Below are 24,432 nucleotides of genomic sequence, written 5' to 3' on the forward strand. Positions count from 1 at the left end.
CAAAAGACACAGAGTGGCTGAATGGATACAAAAACAAGACCTATAGTTATGCTGCCTACAAGAGACTCACTTCACATCTAAAGAGACACACAGACTGAAAGGAAAGGGATGGAAAAAGGTATTCCATGCAAATGGAAATAAGAAAGCTGGGGTAGCAATACTTATACCAGACAAAACAGACTTTAAAACAAAGACTGTAACAAGAGACAAAGAAGGATATTACACAGTGATCAAGGGATCAATCCAAGAAGAAGATATAACAAATATAAATATATATGTACCCAACATAGGAGCACCTAAATACATACAGCAAATATTAACAGATATAAAGGGAGCAATCAACAGTAATGCAATAAGAGTAGGGGACTTCACCACCCCACTTACATCACTGGACAGATCACCCAGAGAGAAAACCAATAAGGAAACATTGGCCATAAATGACACATTAGATCAACTGGACTTATTAACAGATATACATAGAACATTCCATCCAAAAGCAGCAGAATACACATTCTTTTCAAGTGCACAGGGAACATCCTCCAGGATAGATCACATGCTAAGCCACGAAACAAGCCTCAGTAAAATCAAGAAAATTGAAATTATATCAAGCATTTTTCCAACCACAACGCTATGAGACCAGTAAGTCAACTACAAGAAAAAAACTGCAAAAAACACAAACATGTGGAGGATAAATAATATGCTACTAAACAACCAATGGATCACTGAAGAAATCAAAGAAGAAATTTAAAAAATACCTGGAGACAAATGAAAACAAGAACACAATGATCCAGAATCTATGGGATGCAGCATGAACAGGTAAGTTTATAGTGATATAAGCCAACCTCAGGAAATAAGAAAAAAATCTCAAATAAACAACCTAAACTTACACTAGAGGAACTAGAAAAAGAAGAACAAAATCCAAAGTTAGTAGAAGGAAAGACATCATAAAGATCAGAGTAGAAATAAATGAAATAGAGACAAAAAAAGAAAAGAAAAAGAAAAAAAGGAAAAGATCAAGGAAACTAAGAACTGGTTCTTTGAAAAGATAAATAAAATCAATAAACCTTTAGCCAGACTCATCAAGAAAAAAAAGAGGGCCCAAATAAATAAAATCAGAAATGGAAAAGGAGAAGTTACTACCAACACCACAGAAATATAAAGGATCTTAAGAGATTACCACAAGCAACTGTATGCAAATAAAATGGTCAACCTAGAAGAAATGGACAAATTCCTAGAGATATACAATCTCCCAAGACTGAACAAGGAAGAAATGGAAAACATGAACAGACTAATTACCAGTACTGAAATTAAACCAGTAACAAAAAAACTCCCAAGCAACAGAAGTCCAGGACTAGATGACTTCACAGGTGAATTCTACCACACATTTAGAGAAGAGTTAACACCTTTCCTTCTCAAACTATTCCAAAAAATTGCAGAGGAAGAAATGCTTGCAAACTCATTCTATGAACCAGCATCGCCCTAATACCAAGAAACCAACAAAGGTACCACAAAAAAATAAAATTACAGGCCAATATCACTGATAAACATAGAGGCAAAAATCCTCAATAAAATATTACCAAACTGAATCCAACAAAACATTAAAGGGATCATACATCATGATCAAGTGGGATCTATCCCACAGATACAAGGATGGTTCAATATCTGCAAATCAATCAATGTGGTACACCACATTAATTAATAAATTGAAAATAAAAATCATCTGATCATCTCACTAGATGCAGAGAAAGCTTCTGACAAAATTCAACATCCATGTTTAATAAAAACTCTCCACAAAGTGGGTATAGAGGGAACATACCTCAACATAATAAAGGCCACATATAATAAGCCCACAGCTAACATCATGTTCAACGGCGAAAAGCTGAAAGCATTTCCTCTAAGATCAGGAACAAGACAGGGATGCCCACTCTTGCCACTTTTATTTAACATAGTATTGGAAGTTCTAGCCATAGCAATTAGATAAAAGGAATCCAAACTGAAAAGGAAGAAGTAAAACTGTCACTATCTGCAGATGACATGATACTATACATAAATAAATCCTAAAGATGTCACCAAAAAACTACCAGAGCTCATCAATGAATTTGGTAAAGTTGGAGAATACAAAATTAATATACAGAAATCTGGTCCATTTCCATACACTAACAACAAACTATCAGAAAGAGAAATTAAGGAAGCAATCTCATTTACAATTGCTTCCAAAAGAATAAAATACCTATGAATAAATCTAAAGGTAAAAGGCTTGTACTTGGAAAACTATAAGACACCAGTGAAAGAAGTTAAAGATGACACAAACAGATGGAAACACATTCCATGTTCATGGATCAGAAGAATTAATATTGTTAAAATGACCATACCACCCAAGGCAATCTATAGATTCAATGCAATCCCTATGAAAATACCAAGAGCATTTTTCACAGAACTAGAATAATTCGAAAATTTGTATGGAAACACAAGAGACCCCAAATAGCCAAAACAATCTTGAGAAAGAAGAGAGCAAGAGGTATCATGCTCTGTGACTTCAGACTATACTACAAAGTCACAGTAATCAAAACAGTATGATACAGGCACAAAAACAGACACATAGATCAATGGAACAGAATGGAGAGCCCAAAAATAAACCCACACACTTATAGTCGATTAATCTATGACAAAGGAGACATGAATACATAATGGGGAAAAGACAGTCTTTTCAATAAGTGTTGCTTGGAAAACTGTACAGCTACATGTAAAAGAATGAAATTAGGACATTTTCTCATACCATATACAAAAATAAACTCAAAATGCATTAAAGACCTAAATGTAAGACCAGAAAGCATAAGATTACTAGGAGAAAACATAGGCAGAACACTCTTTGTTGCTGTTGTTGGTTTTTGTTTTGTTTTTTTGGCCACGCCACATGGCTGTGGGATTAGTTCCCTGACCAGGGATCGAACCCATGCCTCCTGCGATGGAAATGCGGAGTTTGAACAACTGGACCTCCAGGGAAGTCCTGGCAGAACACTCTTTAACGTAAATTGTAGAAATATTTTTTTGGATCTGTATATAATGGATATATATATAGTGGAATACTATTCAGCCATAAAAAAGAATGAAATTTTGCCATTTGCAACAACATGGATGGAGCTGGAGGGCATTATGCTTGGTGAAATAAATCAGACAGAGAAAGATGAATACTGTATGTTATTACTTATATATATGGAATCTAAAAAATAAAACAAATGACTACAACAAAGTAGAAACAGACTCACAGATATAGAGAAGAACTAGTGGTTACCACTGGGGAGAGGGAAGGACGGAGGGGCAAGATAGGGGTAGAGGATTAAGAGGTACAAACCACTATGTATAAAATTGTATAAAATAAATAAGCTACAAGAATATATTTTGCAACACAGGGAATATAGCAACTCTTTTATAATAACTTTAAATAGAGTATAATCTATTAAAATTTTGATTCACTATTGTATACCTGAAACTAATATAATATTGTTAAGTCAACTACACCTCAATTTAAAAAAATTAAGTGTTCAGAACAGTGCCTTGTATATCGTAAGTAATCAGTGTTAACTTTCATTTGATTGTAATTAATAGTCCCGATTTTACTATTTAACAGCTCACCTCCATAATTATGCATACATGTTTGCCTTTAATGGTGATTGTTGCTAAATTACCCTGTTACTGCTACTTAATGGAGCGCCCAGTTCTCTTCTATTGGCTCCAGAGATTTCTCTACTATTCCAATAAGATCGATGTCTGCATTACATTTGTTACCTGTAGATTAATAAAAGAATATTATAGGCTTCACTTTGGAAAAACAGTTGCCTGGTGAGAACTGTGACTGACTCTGACACTAATCAGAAAATATTTGTCCTTAAGGCACAAGTTGTTTCAGGGTAGGGGTCTGGTAAGTAGATAGACTGTTACAGTTATTTTAGGGCAAGGGTCCAATAAGTATCCTGAGTTCCTGGCAGATGTTCTGGATGACTTCATCAGGTCAAAAGGTCAGATTCCATCCAGGCTGAGATGACACTTTACTAATGGCCTCCCAGCTCCATTTTAAAGAGCTCTCTTAGCAATACTGACTCCATTTTGATTTTCTTTCCACAATGTGGAACATATTTTGCACTAAAGTAATTTATCTGTCTCCTTGTTTTACAAAGTCTTCTTCTCTCTTTTTTTTTTTTGGCGGTACGCGGGCCTCTCGCTGCTGCGGCCTCTCCCGTTGTGGAGCACAGGCTCCGGACGCACAGGCTCATGGGCCCAGCCGCTCCGCGGCATGTGGGATCTTCCCGGACGGCGGCACGAACCCACATCCCCTGCATCGGCAGGCGGATTCTCACTGCGCCACCAGGAAAGCCCTACAAAGTCTTCTTTTACTGAGTAAATAAACCCAGCAAATTTTCTCCATCATTTGGTGGAAGATCAAGGTGCAAAGGAGGCAGAATGAGTAGCTCAACTTTTTTGGGGGGTGGGGAAAGTATAGGGAGAACAGGTAGGATATGTATATGGAGATTTTAAAAACAAGTTCTGGGTCAGTCTCCAATTAGAATGACCTTATCCCCTCTGTTTCCACTTCATGTGTTCTCGGAGAAGCTGCATTGCCTTTAACAGAAAACAAGGAAGTAATCACTCTGCTAAGCGTTCCTATACTGACCTCAATACACAAATGTTCCATCCTTTCATTGGATGCAAGAAAAGGGCTTGCAAATAGAATGTTAACACGCTTGTTAAGCAATATGACTTGTTAGGCCTGAGCCAGGGCCCAAAATCTGTATTTTTGCCTATTAACTGTTATAGGTGATTCTGATATACAGAAAGACTAAAGACTGAGGACAATTCCTCTAATACAGTGGCAAACACTACGTGGAATAGTACAAATCCCAATTTCCCTAATTCTTACATCAGTACAGTAGTTCGCAAATTGGTGTTTTACAAAACATCAGTCTTGTGAATGCCCTTTGCAAAAAATTGAAAAAACAAACAAACAAAAAAAAACGGTGGTTTCCAGTGGTTAGGGCTCTGTGCTTCCACTGCAGGGGGCACAGGTTTGATCCCTGGTCAGGGAACTAAGATCCCACATGCCGCATGGGCATGGCCAAAAAAAAGAATCCATGGCCAAGTAAATTAACTGCTCTGAGAAGTCTTAACTACCAAGCATTTTCCTAATTAATTAATTGCCTTATTTATTCATTACATTTTTATTCTAACAACTCACAAACTTTTAGAAACAATGCCTAGAATGTTCTGTGATATTACTATTATCCTACTGGAAATGTACAAAACAGACATAAAATGCTCTCCATAAAGCATTTAAAGGGACTTTCAAAGGTAGAATCAACACTTGACAACAGTCAGTGGCAAGTTCTACTTCCACAGGTAAAGTCCATCAATTGTCCTCCCAGGATAACATCAAGTGGTGGTTATCATAGGGACCTTGACTTCTCCATATACAGCTCCAACAAGATATTATATACTATTAACAGAGAAAATATTGCAAACTGAATCTTTAGCAGATAACATTAAAACATTCCTATGGGCAAATTATTACATATGAAATATGTGTAACTTTTCTGAATAACAAAGGAAAGGCTTTTAAATGTCTTAGACTGATCTGAGGACAGTTTAGCTTATTTTTTAAATGCGTAATAGTATTAGAAATGCCATGGGACTTCCCTGGTGGCACAGTGGTTAAGACTCCGCGCTCCCAATGCAGGGGGCCCGGGTTTGATCCCTGGTCCGGGAACTAGATCCTACATGCATGCTGCAACAAAGGAGCCAGCGAGCCACAATTAAGGACCCCTTGAGCCACAACTAAGGAGCTCGCCTGCTGCAACTAAGACCCAATGCAACCAAATAAATAAATATTTTTTAAAAAGTTTTTAATTAAAAAAAAAATGCCACTATAGAAACCGAAATACAATCTCTGCCTAAGGTCTACCCCACCTCCATCACTATTTCACATTTGATTATATCTACATTCGAGTGAGCATTACTTGTTATTTGTTTTGGGAACAGTCCATTTATAACCTTAGACGTTTCTCGAGGGCAAGAATCAAGTCTTTTACACTTTCTAATATGCTTTTATGTGCCCACTAGGTCTTCAATAAATAATTTGCTGACAAACTGCCATTTCTAGAATACTGTATGCTAAATCTCATTTGCTAGGAAGGGACGTCCATGCCTTCAGGGGCCTGGATATAGGCTGAGCATTCTTCACTGAGTATCAACAATTATTCCCCACAGCCAGTGACAATATCACTCAGGAATCTGTTTTTGACAGGTTAAATTACTCTTGAGGGGGAAAAAAATTCTAATTCTGTTCTTCAAAAATACTTTACATGTTCTTATTTACTATTTGAGTGTTTAATAACACCAGGTGGCTACAACATTCTCTTCACGAGCTGCAGGCTAGGTATAAAATCTTGCCATAGAGGATTATGTAAACTGGAAGAAATCCATACCATGGATCTCAACAAAAGTCACCAAAAAGGACCACATGCTCATTTTATTCGATATATTTCTAGAGAAAAGAATTGTCTTCCACAGCAAAGTGGGGGAAAAGGAGCTAAGTAGTCCAAATACATGTGTAATAAGGTAGAGAAAACTGTATTCACTGGAAGTCTTTTTAGGAAAGGTACCATTCAGGGTGGTAGAAACTCCTTGAAAATTAATTTGGGGTAGAAGGTGAGTCCTTGAGGGGCCAGGGTAAGAGCAGAATTGTTTCATGGGAGAAAGGGAAAGGTTTCCCTGGTTAGTGGGAGCACAGTACTGGAACAAAGTAAAGATGAAAAAAATAAGAGTGATACATTTCAGGTAGTGAAAGGCCTCATACTGTGTAATGTGGACTCTACCCTAAGACATTCAAATTTTGGTAAAACTACTAGGCCCATATAAAGCTTAGGAGCTTGTGGATTTTTTGGTGTGGAAATCATTGATGAGGCAGGATTTGAAGTTTTAGTTGCAAGAATGGAACAGAAGCAGATCATGAATTGGGAAAATGTTTGAAGCAAGCTTATCCAGAACCTCTAAGGCAGTGGTCCCCAACCTTTCTGGCACCAGGGTTTCATGGAAGACAATTTTTTCACGGACTGGGGCGTGTGGTGGGGGGTACGGTCAGGCGGTGATGCGAGCAAATGGGGAACGGCAGATGAAGCTTCGCTCGCTCACCCTCTGCTCACCTCCTGCTGTGCGGCCCGCTTCCTAACAGGCTGCGGACCGGTACCAGTCTGCCGTCCGGGGTTGGGGACTCCTGCTCTAAGGGAAAGAGAGGCTACCATGGGACAATTAAGTTACACAGAGGAAGCAAGTAATCTACCCAAATACCAGGGGAAAAAGATGAGAATAGAATAACAGCTCTTCCAAGTACTTCACTGACATTCTCTCTTAACCTTCACAGCAATACTGTTGATATAGATGCTATTATTATCCTGGTTTTTCAGATAAATTCTCTGACATTCAGATATTTGTTAAAGCAAGGTACAACCTAGTGAGTGCCAGAATTGGGGCTTAAGGTTAGGTCTTTCTGTCTCCAAAGCCCATGTTCTTACCCACTACCCTACACTCTCACTCTTCCCACTTTAGTTCTAGAATGGCTCTGATATAAAACTCTGAATTTTCTCAAATACTACAAATGGGAGTAGGGGAAGCAGGCTGAAGAAAAACGCTATTCAACAGAGGACCAGGTCTTTGGAAGGAAAATACAAATAAGAATACATCACACACTAGTGTGTTAAATCAAAATAAATTATTCCCTACCATAAACATACAAAGCTCCATTTAATTTGAAGCTTGCTGGCACTTTTAGGATGAGAAAGTAGACCTCAAATAGGTCTATCCTATCCCTTATGTAAAATTCCAAAATCCAAAAAGCTCTAAAAACTAAAAATTTTCCATACACTTCATGTCAAAACTCAATTGACAGTAAAACTTGGCCTGAACTGATATGAAGCTATATATCGCCTTAATTTACCTTACTTAGTGTGAATACTCTTGTTTTGCTCAGAAATATTAATGTGTGCAACTAAGGGTTCTGCACCAGACCCCCTCAGGCATTACATATCATACAGAGAAAGGATCTCTCTAAAATCTGAAAATTTCTGAATTCTAAAACTTATCTAGGGCTTCCCTGGTGGTGCAGTGGTTAAGAATCCCCTGCCAATGCAGGGGACACAGGTTCGAGCCCTGGTCCGGGACGATCCCACATGCTATAGAGCAACTAAGCCTGTGCGTTACAACTACTGAGCCTGCGCTCTAGAGCCCGCGAGCCACAACTACTGAAGCCCACGCTGCGCAACAAGAGAAGCCAGCACACCACAACAAAAAGTAGCCCCCGCTCGCTGCAACTAGAGAAAGCCTGAGCACAGCAACGAAGACCCAACGCAGCCAAAAATAAATAAAAAATTAAATTAAATAAAAAAAAAAACTTAACTAGCCGAAGATTTTGGACCCTGTATGGACCTGTATTCCAAAGTATTTTAAAAAACGATTTCCAAAAATGAGATCAGAGATACTCAATCTTTAGGATTTCACAGACTAGGAAATTTTCACAAGTATTTTGCGGAGAACATAAGATTGCAATTTGTTTTAACTAAATAAGGGTAATAGAAAACATCCTTATCAACATAATTTTACAAAGGGATATTGTAACATCCAAAAACATATGAAGGCCTTAATTCAATGCAAAAACCAATTCTTTGTATTAATAAATGCAATTTTATGAAAAACACTATGTGGTCCTAATTTTTTTACTTTTACCATGGCTGGCGAAAATTCACCTAGGACCAGCACTGGTCTGGTCTGAGGCATAGAGCCCAGCTGGCTACATAAAATTACTTCAGGCAGCTGTTAAAAATGCAGCCCCCAGGCTCTGTTCTAGCAGATCATGATTCAGAAGGTCTCAGGGTGGGGCCCCCAAATCTATATTGTGCATTAGAACGCTAGTGGCTTGCTTCTGCTGTGCAACAAGCTTCAGAACCACTGGCCTGGTCTGTAGGATCTAGTTCTACTCTCCTTTTTCTCCTCCTAATTCTCCTCTGTGGGGGTGGGAGCAAAACAGGAATGTTTCCAATTAGGGAGTCTGCCCAACCTGCTGTGTATGACACCAGTTATTCCTCCAACAGTTGATGTTGAACCAGCTGGTCAACTTTAAAACCCAGGGTGTCAGCAGTGGAACAAAAGAAATTAGGTAGCAGACAAGTGAGAGAAACTTGTTGAAGGAAAATTCCTTCATGAAAAGGTGTGGCTTCCAGAGCTGAGGCCTAAGTTCAGCACAGGTATCTTTGTCTTAGTTAAAATAGTAACAATAATAACCATTAAAAAAAAAATATGTGTATGTATGTGTATTTTATGTGTGTGTGTGTGTGTGTGTAAATGTGTATGTATATCTATCTATTCCTTCATAGCCGTCTCCTGTATCCAGCTTCTGTGCCAGCTATGATTTTGGCCTTCATTTTTCATCTTCAGAGGGATTATAAGAATTACTAGTATTACCTCAAACAATATGATGACAAATCACTAAAAAAAAAAAGAAAACCCATAGTATGCTTGATGTTTTATGAAGCAGACGATATTCTCCAACATATAAAATAATTTCAGTGAGTTATCTCTTTTTTAAAAAGTTTCTCTTATTCTCTTAAATCACTGTTTAAAAAATGTTAAGACTAAATAGCTAATATCTTTAAAAACACAAAAACTTTCAATTTAATAGGCACTCAAAGTTCTTTCCCAGTTAAAAAAAAAATATCAGGCCCTTCTAAAGCAAGGCTAAATGTTAAGTGGGAAAGACAAAAGAGACATATAAATAACCCCCATTCTCATGGGATTAATCACTTAATCCTATTTGAATCTCTTGGTCTCTAAGCTCTGCAAATGAAACAAAATTTCTCACTTGATATTTGGCTAGGACTTCCAATCATGAAACAAGAATTGTGTCATATCCCTGTATACGGTTCATTACCTGAACTCAAACACTTTGCTGAGCAGCAGCAGAGAGTTAAATCTTTCATGATCTGCCCCATCTTATACTCCCAGATTTCTAGAATTTACAGTTAGTATACAGCAACTGGTCACAAAATTTAGTCCCTGGCCTAGCAGCATCAATTATCACCTGGCAACTTGTTAGAAATGCAAATTATCAGGCCCCAGCCCAGACCTGTGGAATCAGAAACTCTGGGTGGGGCCCAGCAATGTGATCGTGAAGCACCACTGGTCTACAGCAAGTAGAAAAACGTGTTTCCTTCTATAGGTCCAAAGCCAGGGGTACTGTATATCCTATCTTGATACGAAATAAAGACATCCGATTAAAAGACATACTCTCCTCACAACTCCCACCCTCAACCCAATATGTATTATTTTAAATGAGTTAGATAACAACACAAGCAGCAATCAGAGATTTAGTCTGAAATAGATACTAACCAGGCATCAGTTCCCACCCAGCCTGATTTCATGCAATACCATTTACATCCTCTTACACCTAAAGTTCTAAAACAGGATCTTCAAATATGCGCCTAATATACTTCTATAATAAAACATCAACTAGGTCTGAAGATATCAAACTTACTAAAGAAGAAAAGTGGGATTATTTGCTACGTAGTAGAACTGCATTCAACAGGGAGTTTAAATTCAGGATTTTTTTCACCTTTATATTTCCAAAGTTAATAGAATTAAACCAGAATGCCCCATTCTTCAAAATCTTCTAGCTACGTAGATTTTTACTGCATTACTTCTTGCTTTCTGTGGGGATAAAGCAGAGCCCTGGTAGGCACATTTAGTATATGTGCAACACCTCAGAACTAGAGTTACATCTGGTAAACCCTCAGATGGTGAGTGTAACCTCAGCACTAGCCTTGGTAGCAAAAAGACACGGAGAACACCACTATCAAACAAAAGTTCTCATTAGATAATTACACTGTTTTGCTTCTGTTTACACTGCAATCACTATGTTAAAACTTCACTTCCCCTGATTTTAATGCATTTTATTTTACGTATTTATTTTTGACTGCGCCACGCGGCTTTCGGGATATCTTAGTTCCCCGACCAGGGATAGAACCTGTGCCCCCTGCAGTGGAAGCACGGAGTCCTAACCAGTGGACAGCTAGAGAATTCCCTTAATGCATTTTAAAGGGTGGGCAAGACCAGTCTATAGTCCACAAAGTACCTACTTTCAAAAAGCAGGTAAATCCCCATGCAACTGTTTCAGAACACAGACAAATGGAGAACCTTCTAATGATTAGTATACAGGTAGCTCAACACATTAAACAAAAATAACACAAAAGAAAATCACAGGCCAATTTCCATGTTACAAACATATAATTTCAAATAAAACAGGATCAAATAAAGTCAAGCAATTTATTTAAAAATTTATTTAAAAATAAACAAAAAAGTTCTGATCAAATAGGGGTCAGCCCAGAAATGCAAGGATGGTCTAAAATTAAGAAATACGAAAATGTATTTTACCATATTAACAGGCAAAGGAAAAAAACTACATGAGCATCTCAATAGTTGGGAGAAATATATATATAATTTAAAAAAATTTTATATGCATAAAAAAGGTCCAAAAAGCAGAAAATAGAATGTTTTGGGTGGAAAATTTAAGACATTTTTCTTTATATTTTGTTTTCTGAATTATTATTAAAAAAAGTGTTTTCTTTTATCATCAAGGAGAAATGCTATTTTCATTGATACATATTCAAATCTTTTCCTTTTCTTATTTTTCCTCATGTATGTATGTCATATATAAACTAGAGGGCATGAATTTCCTGCCCCTTGAGGTAGATTAGACCACTTTGGGGACATGCACTAGATAAAACTGCCCTACCTTCATTTTTTTTTAAAGGTCCTCCTATAGCAACATGGAAAAAATACAATTAGATAAGTTTAGAAATATTAAAAGTGTAAATACAATTAAAAATAATATGTATGCATATGAAAAAATACTATAAGTGAACATGAAAAAGAAAGCAATTCAGCTATTGAAGCAATGCCATTTGACAGTTTCAAATCATTTCACTGTTCTCAAAATATTTTTTAAATATACAAAACTGAGTAAAAGAAGAAAAACAAGGCTGCCACTCCTTCCTAGGGCCTCTCTTCCAATCTCTTCTACTGTTGCTATGTATTCACCTAGTACCAAAGAGATGAGCAGCAGCTCAGATCCCTTTTTCTTCTTTTTCTTAACTCCATTTCATTCATTCATTCACTCATTTTTTGAAAAGGTAATACAAAAACATGACTCAAAATTTTTTTTAATATATAAAATATAAATGAAGGCATATGGCAAAATCCCATTCCCACTCCTATTTCTTCCATTGGTTTCTTATATATCATTTCAGAATTTCTTTTGCAATTATAAGCAATGTATATTCTTATTCTACCCTTCTTTCTCTCTTCCTCATTCTTTTCACAACTATACAATATTCCATGATTTGGATGTTTCAAGGTTTATTTAACCAGCTCCTGTTGACACACTGGAGTCATCCTTTTCATGCTATTACAAACAATACCAAGCATAACTGTGTACATACATCAAGTTCATTTCTGAATGTGCCTTGCATGAAGCTTCTGAAGTGGTGCAGGATATTAGATTACCACAAGGTCCTACGTTCACCAGCCTGAGAAGTCAGCTCCTTTTCTTATTATAGTTCTCATTATATACAGCAATATGTAGCAAAAGACTTAACAATTCCTTGAACCAAGCAAATGTACTCTTAGGGGACTTATAAAAGTAAAGTGACTAAACAAAACACCCAAGATGAACCCATTTCTTTTAAATAATGCAGACACACACAACCATCAAATATATCCATCGAAATGTTAATCATCTCAGTATGGTAGATCTATGAAGTGCTTTGTAGCTTTTCCCTCCTTTTGCTTATCAATGCTTTCTAACATTACAATGGTAAATACGTATTATTTCTATAATACAAAATTAAAAACTAAAAATAAAATGTTAATGAAAATTAAGTTGGATACATTCCATTCCTTCAGTCTGTCTTTTATTTGCATAGTGCCTCAGAGTTCATAAGGTATGTTTATATGCATCATTTAATTCTTATACTAACCCTATGTACTTTCATTTTGTCAAAATGGGAAAGGAAGAAAAAAGTAAAAGGAGGCCACAGATGGCTAGACAGCTGTGCCCAAGGTCATTCAAATAGAAAGCTGGCAGTGACAAATCTCAAACACAGATCTTCTGACTTCAAATTCAGTGCGCTATCAAAAACACGATCATTGTTTCCTTAATTTTAACAATACCTTGCAAGTTAATCACATAATCAGAATTTGACAGATGAACTACAATTATACAGCAGGGTCATTAATTAATGCTCATATAACCAAATCTTACTGAAAAGAGAACATTGGCATACAATCCCAAAAATTCCAGAGTCAGAAGAAGGTGTGGATTTTCAGTATCCTCTTAAATAAATTACCCATCTGGCAAAATATGTCTAACATGGCCTAAAATGAATGCATAATAAAAGACGCATTCCCTCAAGGTGGAAGAGTACCACTTCCAAAATGACCTCTGCCTTTGCCACCACCATGGACTCCTGCTCTAGTTCTGCAACGCCCCAGGGTGTCTCTGATCACCTTAGAGAATTTTAAAATATGAATAAGCCATACTTTTCAAGGGAGGGTGTGATCATATAACAATGTTTTTTAAGTTTGGGACTTATTGACCAAGATGATGATATTTTGGCTAGAATGTATTCTTTCTCGCCAAATGTCTCTCCTTCTTTTCTATAAGATTATAGAATTATACATCATTTTACAATGGACATGGAGACTACCGATAAATCTTGGTTTGGTTAAAATATATTTTAATTCATCAATCCTCAAACTATGTCTCATGTAATCCTGTTCCAAAAGATGTATAGGTATGCTGCAGGGGTGGGGATGGGGAGAGAAGCCATGGTTAAATACAACGTAGCCCTTTTGGAGAGCCATGCTTCACAAAAGACATTAATATAATAAAGGCTCTAGAGATGTTCTGCATTTCAGAAACCTTTGTTTAACCCAGTTTATTTTGACACAAAATTCTACTATGGCATAACTATTCACATCTTATGCTCAGAGAAACTGCTTGAATAAATGTAACTACTACCTGAACGCCCAAAACAGATATGGCAAATATGGATAATTCTTAAATCTTTCCTACCACAAATTATCTTCATAAAGTCCCTATTTTCAGTACAGTGCACCCCTACTTCTTTACCTACCAAGGCCCAACTCAAATACCACCTCATTTGGGACGTCCCTGGTGGGCCAGTGGTTAAGACTTCGCCTTCCAATGTCGGGGATGCGGGTTCGATCCCTGGTCGGGGAGCTAAGATCCCACATACCTCGTGGCCAAAAAACCAAAACATAAAACAGAAGCAATATTGTAACAAATTCAATAAAGACTTAAAAAAAAATACCACCTCATTTGGGAAATCTTCCCCCAGTGTTCCATATCACGAAATATTCCTTTCTCCTGGTTTAGATAGCATTTTATTCATATCTCTATTACTTCACTTACATAATAAATCAGTTCATCCATCTGTCTCCTTGTTAGCTTGTGAGCCACTTGAGAATAAGTTTGATTACATTTTCAGCACCTTGAACAATGCAGGACACATATGAACTTAATGCTGAAGTAAACAATTTCACTACACTGTAATAGTTCCCAAAAGTCAATATTTGTATTTTTAAACTGTTACTGATACCCTGCCAACAACTTGAGAATATTACACTTTCTCCCTAAAATTTGCATCCATTACTGAGCAGCTGTGGTCATAGTTAATTCAGGTGTGACAGGTCTTCTGGCCAAGCCCACTGATAGTTTTTTCCTGAGGTGATTTTTGTTTGTTTGCTTTTTGTTTGTTGTCTTAATCTACCAGGAGCATACACTAAACTTCATTATCTTTTTATATCTCTGCCTTTGCACCTGCTAGTCCCTACTTGGATTGCTCCCTCAAGGTTTTATTCATCTGGAAAACATTCCTACTCATTCTTTAAGAATGAGCTTAAACAATACCTTCTCTGGGAAGCTTTCCTATCCTTCCATCCTTTTAGGAAGAGTGAGGGAATTCCTCAAGTTAGACATTTGTACATTTATTACCATGTATCAGGCACTGAACTAAGTGCCAAAGATAGAGGATGAAGATGTTAACCCTCCCTGGTGGAGCACAGTCTAGTAAGGAAGACAGTCATGTGAACAAATAACCACACTATAATAATGTTAAATGCAATACCAAAAGGAATATCTATGCAATATTTGACATGTGTCAGGTACTTTGTTAGGTGCTTTATTAGACACTGTCTATGACCATGTTAGATAGGTACGTGAATTGGACAGAAGTCCATGAAAAACTCTACGGACCACTCTATATTCAGCTGTTTTCTGAAGAAACTGTTTCCAAGAGGTTCTTTTTGTATATGCTACAGTCTGTGTCATAGATAATACAAGAAACTAATCCTACTTCTTTGGCCACAAACTCCTGGACCAGACTCAGAGCTCTAACTAAGAACAATCTACAGGTTGAAATTGAGGGAGATCACCTAGGCCATGGCCTGGTTCAAAATTCTTCTCAACAGGGGTTCTCCATTTTAGAAGGTGACAAACCAATCCAATCAGATACTCTCTCTCAGGAAACACAAATGTTGGGTGAACAAAGTAAAAGAAGGTAGGTCTCCAGAGCTTAAAACCTATCCTAAATACTGCTAAGTTACTGTCCTATAAGGTTGTGAAAGCACTAGGGCCAAGGGACAATATGGTGGCTAAGATGATATCCCATTCTAGTTTACATTAAACCTTCATCATCAAAAGTAATATGTGTGTCTCTTCCTTGCAACCCACAAGGGCCTAGCACATCAGATCACCACTTCTGAAATTAGGAAACAGGCTTTAAAAGGTCAACAGCTTGACTAAAGTCACTCAGTTGGCAGGTGGCAAAGGCAGAAATGAAAGACCAGATCAGTATGATTCTTCTAGAATATCCTGCCAGTTACGTGGGTAAATGGCCTCAAAATCAACTAATAACAAGTAGAGAGGCTCAAAAGAGTGTATGCACAGAGTAGAACAGAAATATTCTGGAAATCAGTATGCTAGGGGATGTGAAGTGGGAGGGACCATAAAGGGTTTCACCTTGGTCAAGTTAATCTCTAATTCCAAACTAGACCTCTCTCCTGAGCTCCAGACTGTTAGCTGTCTGTGTTTCTTATTCAAATTTAACATCTGTAAGGGCAGCAGCTTTTTTTTAAAAAAATATTTATTTATTTATTTGGCTGCGTCAGGTCTTAGTTGCAGCACGCGGGATCTTCGTTGCCGGTGCGGGATCTTTAGTTGTGGCACATGGAATCTTTAATTGTGGCACGTGGGACCTTTAGCTGCGGCATGTGGGATCTTTAGTTGTAGCATGTGGGATCTAGTTCCCTGACCAGGGATCCAACCCAGGTCCCCTGCATTGGGAGTGTGGAGTCTTAGCCACTGGACCAGCAGAGAAGTCCCAGGCAGCAGCTTAATCTCTAGTTTGTTCACCACAATCTAAAACAGAGTCTGGCTTATAGTAAATGCTTAATAAATATTTGTTGAACAAATGAATAAGAGAATGAACTCTCAAAGAAGCTAAAGGCACATTCTACAGTGGATTGCAGGGAAAGTTCCCAAGAAATAGATTCCAGGGCTTATTTACAAGTACAGCTGATACTCATTATTTGTGGATCCTGTATTTGCGAATTTGCCTACTTGCTAAAATTTAAAATCAGTACTGATGATGCTTTCGGAGTCACTCATGGACATGCACAGAGTGTCAAAAATTTTGAGTCACTCCTGAGCACGTTCCCAGCTAAGGTAGAACTAGGCAGTGCTCTGCTTTTTAGTTTCAGCTCTCATGGGGATGACTGAGGACACAGACAGTAGGAGGCAGTGCAGTGTAGTGCAGGAAGCTCTGGCTCGTGGGCCAGTAGGGTCTGAATCCTAACTGGCACTTATTAGGGGTTGGCCTCAGGCAAGTCACTTAACATTTCTGCACTTCATTTTCTCTTTTGTGAAATAAAGAAATAGAATCTACCAGGATGAGTTGTATTTAGGATTTAAGATTAAATCTATGTGAGAAATGTACATATTTTCCCTAGGAGCAATGGTTCAATATTCACTAATTTAGTGTTCTGTGTGATTTTATAGATCATAATCACCATGAATAATGAGAATCAACTGTAATTACTTATAACAAGGTAACAAAAAAATACAGAAAATAATTATTTGGATGGAGGGTAGGCAGTGGGAGGCTTCAAGAAGATTTTGAAATAGAACCTCACCAGGCACATAAGACGTGGAAGAGGCTTTCAAGAAGAGAGAACAGTACCTACAGAGAAAGGCCCAGGTATGTGAAATAAACAGGTAGTTTGGGAAATGGCACTTTAGAAAGTCTAGAGCAGTAGGAGATGAGGACAGAACACCAGACCACAGTGCTTCTCTTTGCCCTGTACACATCTTATACTGCAGAAGCTCTCCCTCTGCATTTAATTTTTGGTTTTCAGGTCTCTCTTCCATCAAACTATGAGCTCCTTAAAGACAAAGTCTCTAGAAGAAATCATAACTATAGTACTCTACATTTGCAAACGCGTAATTACTAAGCACAAACACACCTGAAAAGATTGAACTTTGGTTTTCAACTGCAGCCTTATACCAACTCACAAGAGTGACCAACTCATAGGACTTCTAGTTGATGACTGCTAATAATTCTGTCATAATATTTTGTTGTTGTTCTAGACATCTGGACATGTGTTAGTTTTAAGATCTTCCTCTTTCCAGTGAGATTTTCTGTATTAACAGGGCTCAAACATATGGTCCTTTAGACAATGCTGCCTCTTCAGAGTAAAGACTCCTTTTAATTCACTCTATTAGACTTATTTCTTTATATACAAGATACAGTCTTAACATAGTAAAATACAAGGAGGACTTTTGATATATATGTCATAAATAGGATAAGGAAAACAATAAGAATTTTTCACAAAAGCTTGCAAAATTCTGGCCAAAACACAGTGGATGTGATATTAAACTCACTGCTTACATTTCCCCACTAAGAAGTAGGAAAAACAACTGCGATTTATGTAAAGTCATGAAACTAAGCACAGTTAGAATCTACTAGGCTTTGTACACGTGTGTTTTCTTTCTTCCCTCTTCCCCCCCTGCACACAGGGTAAAGGACCTGTCAGGCTTATCCCAGTACTTCCATTTCCTCCATCCCCTCAAACAAAATCCTCACTGTCCAACATCTAAATTCATATTTTCAAAACTTTAAGTCTCAATCAAAACTGAATATGATGTTACTTTTTCCCCATAAAATTCTTGGCATATTTTATTTAGGCACAACATAATTTATACTTTTATCTAGAAACATATGGCTACAACCAACACTATTGAAACCCAAACTGATATACTATGAAGGTGAACACAAATTCTCTGTGAAAGGGGAATAGAGAGTACTGTTTTTAAACAGATTTAATGCTATATTATCCACAGGCTGGGTGTGATCAAATCACATAGCACCATACAGCTACTTGACAAAGTAGGGTGGTCAAGCCCTTACCTACATTGCACACTCTCGGACACGCCAGTTAAGTTGTTTAAAGTATAATCCAATTCTATCTACTTAAAAAATAATAATGATACATTTTAAAATTTCTTGCTTCCAGTAAACCCTTCTCATTTGCATTTTCAAAAATTATCACCAAAACAACTATAATGGGACAGATTCTGGAAAAGATATAATGATCAATGCCATTTTCAGGAAGGGAAGAATGGGTTACCATTAACAAAACCGATTAAAGTCCCCAACCTTGAAAAGCTCCCTGTACAGTGTATTCTGCCTCTCTTGCGTTCACCTTCCAGGAGCCTGGAAGGGGCGAGTAGAAAATGTTAGTATCCATGAGAGATGAAGATGAAATGTAAGGGATGGGAGGGAGTAAAGGGCTCACTCGCTTAAGGGAAGGATGAAGACAAGTGGCCAGGGTCCCTAACTCAAATCAGGTGTTGGTGGGAATGTAAATTGATACAGCCACTATGGAGAACAGTGTGGAGGTTCCTTAAAAAACTACAAATAGAACTACCATACGACTCAGCAATCCCACTACTGGGCATATACCCTGAGAAAACCATAATTCAAAAAGAGTCATGTACGAATATGTTCACTGCAGCTCTATTTAAAATAGCCAGGACATGGAAGCAACCTAAGTGTCCATCAACAGATGAATGGATAAAGAAAATGTGACACATATATACAATGGAATATTACTCACCCATGAAAAGAAACGAAATTGAGTTATTTGTGGTGAGGTGGATGGACCTAGAGTCTGTCATACAGAGTGAAGTCAGAAAGAGAAAAACAAATACCGTATGCTAACACATACATATGGAATCTAAGAAAAAAAAAGTCATGAAGAACCTAGGGGTAAGACGGGAATAAAGAAACAGACCTACTAGAGCATGGACTTGAGGATATAGGGAGGGGGAAGGGTAAGCTGTGACAAAGTGAGAGAGTGGCATGGACATATATACACTACCAAACGTAAAATAGATAGCTAGTGGGAAGCAGCCGCATAGCACAGGGAGATCAGCTCGGTGCTTTGTGACCACCTAGAGGGGTGGGATAGGGAGGGTGGGAGGGAGGGAGACGCAAGAGTGAAGAGATATGGGGACATATGTATATGTGTAACTGATTCACTTTGTTATAAAGCAGAAGCTAACACACCATTGTAAAGCAATTACACTCCAATAAACATGTTAAAAAAAAGACAGCCAAAAAAAAAAAAAGAATGAAGGTTTGAGTAACGTGGGAACGCAGGGAGTTTAAGAAACGCAAATAATGCAGGGGGACCCGCGAATGGGGGAGGGGCGAAAATGCGCAACTCCTACCCCTTCCCATCTCCGGGAGGGGGACGGCAGGAGGCAGCACTCGTCAATTTGCCTGGCAGTGTCGCACCCGGGCAGTAAAGGGACTCGCAAGCCAGAGACTTCAGTCCGAGTATTAGAAGGGGGCTGAGTCGGGGGGGTCAGGGAAGTTGGGGGCGGGGGAAGAATAGCGCGCCGGTGCGGGGAGAAAGGGACTAAAGACCGCCTAGCACCCCCGAGGGGCAGGGACTGACGCCGGCGGATGCCCCTTCTCGCCGAGGGCCACGATGTGGGACCTGCCGGCTTACCTCCTCACAGGAGCTCGGGAAGGCGCGCCCCGCCCCTCACAGCCCCGACGGCAGCGGAAAGGGAGGCGCAGTGTGCCCCCAGAGCCGGGAGAGCGGCGCTTCCCGCGCGTCCCCTCCCCGGGAGCCCGGGCGCCCGAGCCCACCTGGGCTGACCAGAAGCCCCTCCTCCAGACCGTACTCTGCTACTCCTCCGAGAACCTGAGCCGTCGCCGCAGAGGTCGCCGTCGCCAGAACAGTCTCGGCCTGTAGTACCAAAGCGTGAGCCACGGCACCCAAGGAGCGCCGCTATCACTCGCTAGGTTACCTCTTACTGCACACTGGTCCTCACCCCGCCCCCTAACCCAAGCCATTGGTTGTTGGGCACCGCCCCATTCGTCTATTGGACCAAAGAGGATGCCGCTCAGTCACCTAGAAGGGCACGTGTGCTTCTTATTGGTCTAAATGTGAAGCAGTTCCCGCCCACTCCCTCAGAAGTTCCAGCTTCTGATTGGTGTTAATGCCTGTCTTTTCGCTCCCTGAGTTCTTTCCCTCGGGGTGGAGCACCTCCTTGAGAGAGCTCAGATTGGCTGAAAGGACTCTACGTTAGTCCAGTAGAGGCATTGGGCCAAGGAGCCTTCGGGTCCCCACGTGGGGGAGGAGCCCAAGGCGCAGCACCTCTGGGTTTGTTTACACAGGCCCTTGCTCCCGTTTCCTTCCATTGGCTGAGCCAGCAGCCACTCCCACTGGGTTGCGCCACTCAGTCTAGCACGGAGGGGCGTGGAGGCGGGCCTCAGGGGGTTTCCCCCCAGCTGTCAATTACCAAGGGAGGAGCTTTGAGCAAGGCTGACTGGGACATGGTGCGGCCCTCCATTGAGGAAATTTGGGGAGTTGGGCTCCTTGGAGGGGCTGGAGGGAAGCAGAGGCACTCTTCACATTTCTAGAGACAAATCTACCTTTCTGAATGTTAAAAAATATATAAAACCTTACTATCCCTTTAGATTTGCGGCGTCCAATCTTTGCTTGCGAAGGACTTTGAATTTTATCCTTCAGGAAGTGGGGATTTCTTTATAGAAATCCTTACACATCTTTGTCTCTCTCCACCTCTCCTGTTAACTGTGTACATAACACAAAGTAGAGGCTTAGTAAGTGATTGCAAAATGAGTGGATACATGATAAAAATGACAAGAACAGCTAAGTAAGCTCATTAAATAATACAGTAATTAGATAAATATATATGTAATATATTAAATATAATAATTAAGTAAATACATAAATAATTAAATAAATTCTTTCATTTAACAAACATTATCGAGCATATGCTACGATGTTCCAGGCTCTGATCTAAGCTCTGGGTATATGATATGAACAAGACAATGAAGATGCACCCAGGGTGCTTATTCTCTAGCTGAGGAAACTGACAATAAACAAGTAACCAATAAATAATAAAATGTCCCAGTCAGAATGACCATCATCAAAAAGTCTACAAACAATAAATGCTGGAGAGGGTGTGGAGAAAAGGGAACCCTCCTACACTCTTGGTGGGAATGTAAATTGGTACAGCCACTATGGAGAACAGTATGGAGGTTCCTTTAAAAAATAAAAATAGAGCTACCATATGAACCAGCAATCCCACTCCTGGGCATATACCCTGAGAAAAACATAATTCAAAAAGATACATGCACCTGAATGTTCACTGCAGCACTGTTTACAATAGCCAAGACATGGAAGCAACCTAAATGTTCATCGACAGAGGAATGGATAAAGAAGATGTGGCACATATATACAATGGAATGTTACTCAGCCATAAAAAAAGAGTGCAATAATGCCATTTGCAGCAACATGGATAGACCTAGAGATTATCATACTGAGTGAAGTAAGTCAGACAAGGACAAATATCATATGATATTATATGTGGAATCTAAAAAAATGGTATAAATGAACTATTTACAAAACAAACTCACAGATTAAGAAAACAAACTTATGGTTACCAAAGCGGAAAGGTGGGGGGGGTGTAAATTAGGAGTTTGGGATTAACATGTACACACTACTATATATAAAATATATGATCAACAAGGACCTACTGTATAGTACAGGGAATTCTACTCAATATTCTGTAATAACCTAAATAGGAAAAGAATTTGAAAAAGAATAGATATATGTGTATGATGTATAACTGAATCACTATGCTGTACACCTGAAACTAACACAACATTGTAAATCAATTATACTCCAATATAAAATTTTTTAAAAAAATTTAAACAATAAAATATGCTTTGACTAAGCACTACAAAGAAAAATAAAGCAGGGTTAAGAAATGGTTAAGGGAATGCCTGTTTTAGGTTTAATAGTTTAAGAGCTGTTTGAGGAAGGAGCATTGAACAGAGACATGAATAATGTGAAGAATGGGAAGAGGGTACCATTCCCAGGGCCATTAGGCTGCACAACTCTAGAATCACTAGTCATATTGCTTCTTGCATTTCCAACTTGGGTTATTAGGTATATATCCTTTTAGGATTGTCTACTCTGGTTTTAAGCTTTATCTGATTAAATAAATAGATCTTACAAGAAACACGTCTCTTTTAGAAAAAAAATCTGTCTCCAAGATGACTTCCCCATACCCTCCACTGCTTATTTTCCTAAGGCGGCTTCAGGTGTATAGTGAGCGAGGGACTTACATGATCCACAGCTTTGAAAAACAGAGTCTGCAGGTCAGTATGGTGTCCTTGCACAATCAGAAATACTCTTCAAGGATGAAGATTTATTGCCAGGATAGCAATGGGATGTGGGGAAGAGTTGGTGGGCTCTTGTTGCTTCCCTCCATACTACTGATACTGTCTCTTATAACTTCGTGACTGGATATCACTAATGATAAAGAGAAAGTCTTAAAAGCAGTTAGAGAAAAAAGGTACATCACATGGTGGAGGTGAGGAGGGGGAGACAAGAACTACATCAGACTTATCAGAAACTATGGAAGCCAAAAGACAAGGGGGGAGGTAGCTTTGTGGATATTTGGTGGTAGTATACAGACTAGATAGGAGTCCGTAGGGACAGAAAGGAGACAATAACCAGTCATGTAGTTATAGGGGATGGTGTCAGCTGGAGAAAGGGAGACAACAGGAGTCCACCAACCCTTCACCACATCCCACTGCTGTCCTAGTGATAAATCTTCATTCTTTAAGGGTATTTCTTTTATTTTTACTGTGGTAAAATACACATAACAAATTTTTTACTATTTTAACCATTTTAAGACTTCCCTGGTGGCGCAGTGGTTAAGAATCCGCCTGCCAATGGAGGGGACATGGGTTCGATCCCTAGTCCAGGAAGATTCCTCATGTTGCAGAACAACTAAGCCTGTGCACCACAACTACTGAGCCTGCACTCTAGAGCCCACGAACCACAACTACTGAGCCCACGTGCTGCAACTACTGAAGCCCTCGTGCCTAGAGCTCCTGCTCCGCAACAAGAGAAGCCACCGCAATGAAAAGCCCACGCACCGCAACGAAGGGTATTCCCTGCTCACCGCAACTAGAAAAAGCCCGTGTGCAGCAACGAAGACCCAATGCAGCCAAAAATAAATAAATAAAAATTTAAAAAGTATACAGTTCAGTGGCATTAAGTATATTCACATTGTTGTGAAACCATCGCCACTGTCCATCTTCAGAATGATTTTATCATCCCAAATTGAAATTCTGTACCCATTGACCACTAACTTCCCATCCTCCCCTTCCCTCATTTCCTGGAAATCACCATTCTATTTTCTGCTCTATGAATTTGACTACTATGGGTACCTCATGTAAGTGGAATCAAACAATATCTGTCCTTTTGTGTCTGGCTTATTTCAGTAGGCATAATGTCTTCAAGGTTCACCCATGTTGTATAGCATTATAGCATGCATCAGAATTTCATTCCTTTTTAAAACTAAATAGTATTTGATTGCATATATAGATATGCAACCTTTTGTTGATCCATTCATCTGCCAATAGAATTTGAGTATTGTGAGTAATGCTAATATAATTGTACAAATATCTGTTCAAGTCCTTTCATTCTTTAAATTCTTTGGGGTATATACTCAGAAGCAGAATTGTTGGATCATATGATAATTCTATGTTTACTTTTTGGAGGAACTGCTGTTTTCCACAGAGGTTACTCCATTTTATATTCCCACCAGCTGTGCATAAGGGTTCCAATTTCTCCACATCCTTGCCAGCACTTTCTATTTTCTGTTTCTTTTTCATACAATAGCTATCCTAATGAATGTGA

At 38.9% G+C, this 24,432-nt stretch overlaps 1 protein-coding gene across 1 annotated transcript in view; it reads right to left on the minus strand.

The window, feature by feature from the left end:
- The window catches only part of PAIP2B (poly(A) binding protein interacting protein 2B), a 41,568-nt gene extending 21,070 nt beyond the window's left edge, over window positions 1–20,498 (minus strand). Inside the window, exon 1 of the mRNA XM_082672237.1 lies at window positions 20,337–20,498. The gene's annotated coding sequence lies outside the window, so the exon portion shown is untranslated. The remainder of the gene's footprint in view (window positions 1–20,336) is intronic.
- Window positions 20,499–24,432: the final 3,934 nt, after the last annotated feature.

The sequence above is a fragment of the Grampus griseus genome, assembly GCF_964374135.1.
Source record: "Grampus griseus genome assembly, chromosome: 15".
In the NCBI taxonomy this organism is placed as follows: domain Eukaryota; kingdom Metazoa; phylum Chordata; class Mammalia; order Artiodactyla; family Delphinidae; genus Grampus; species Grampus griseus.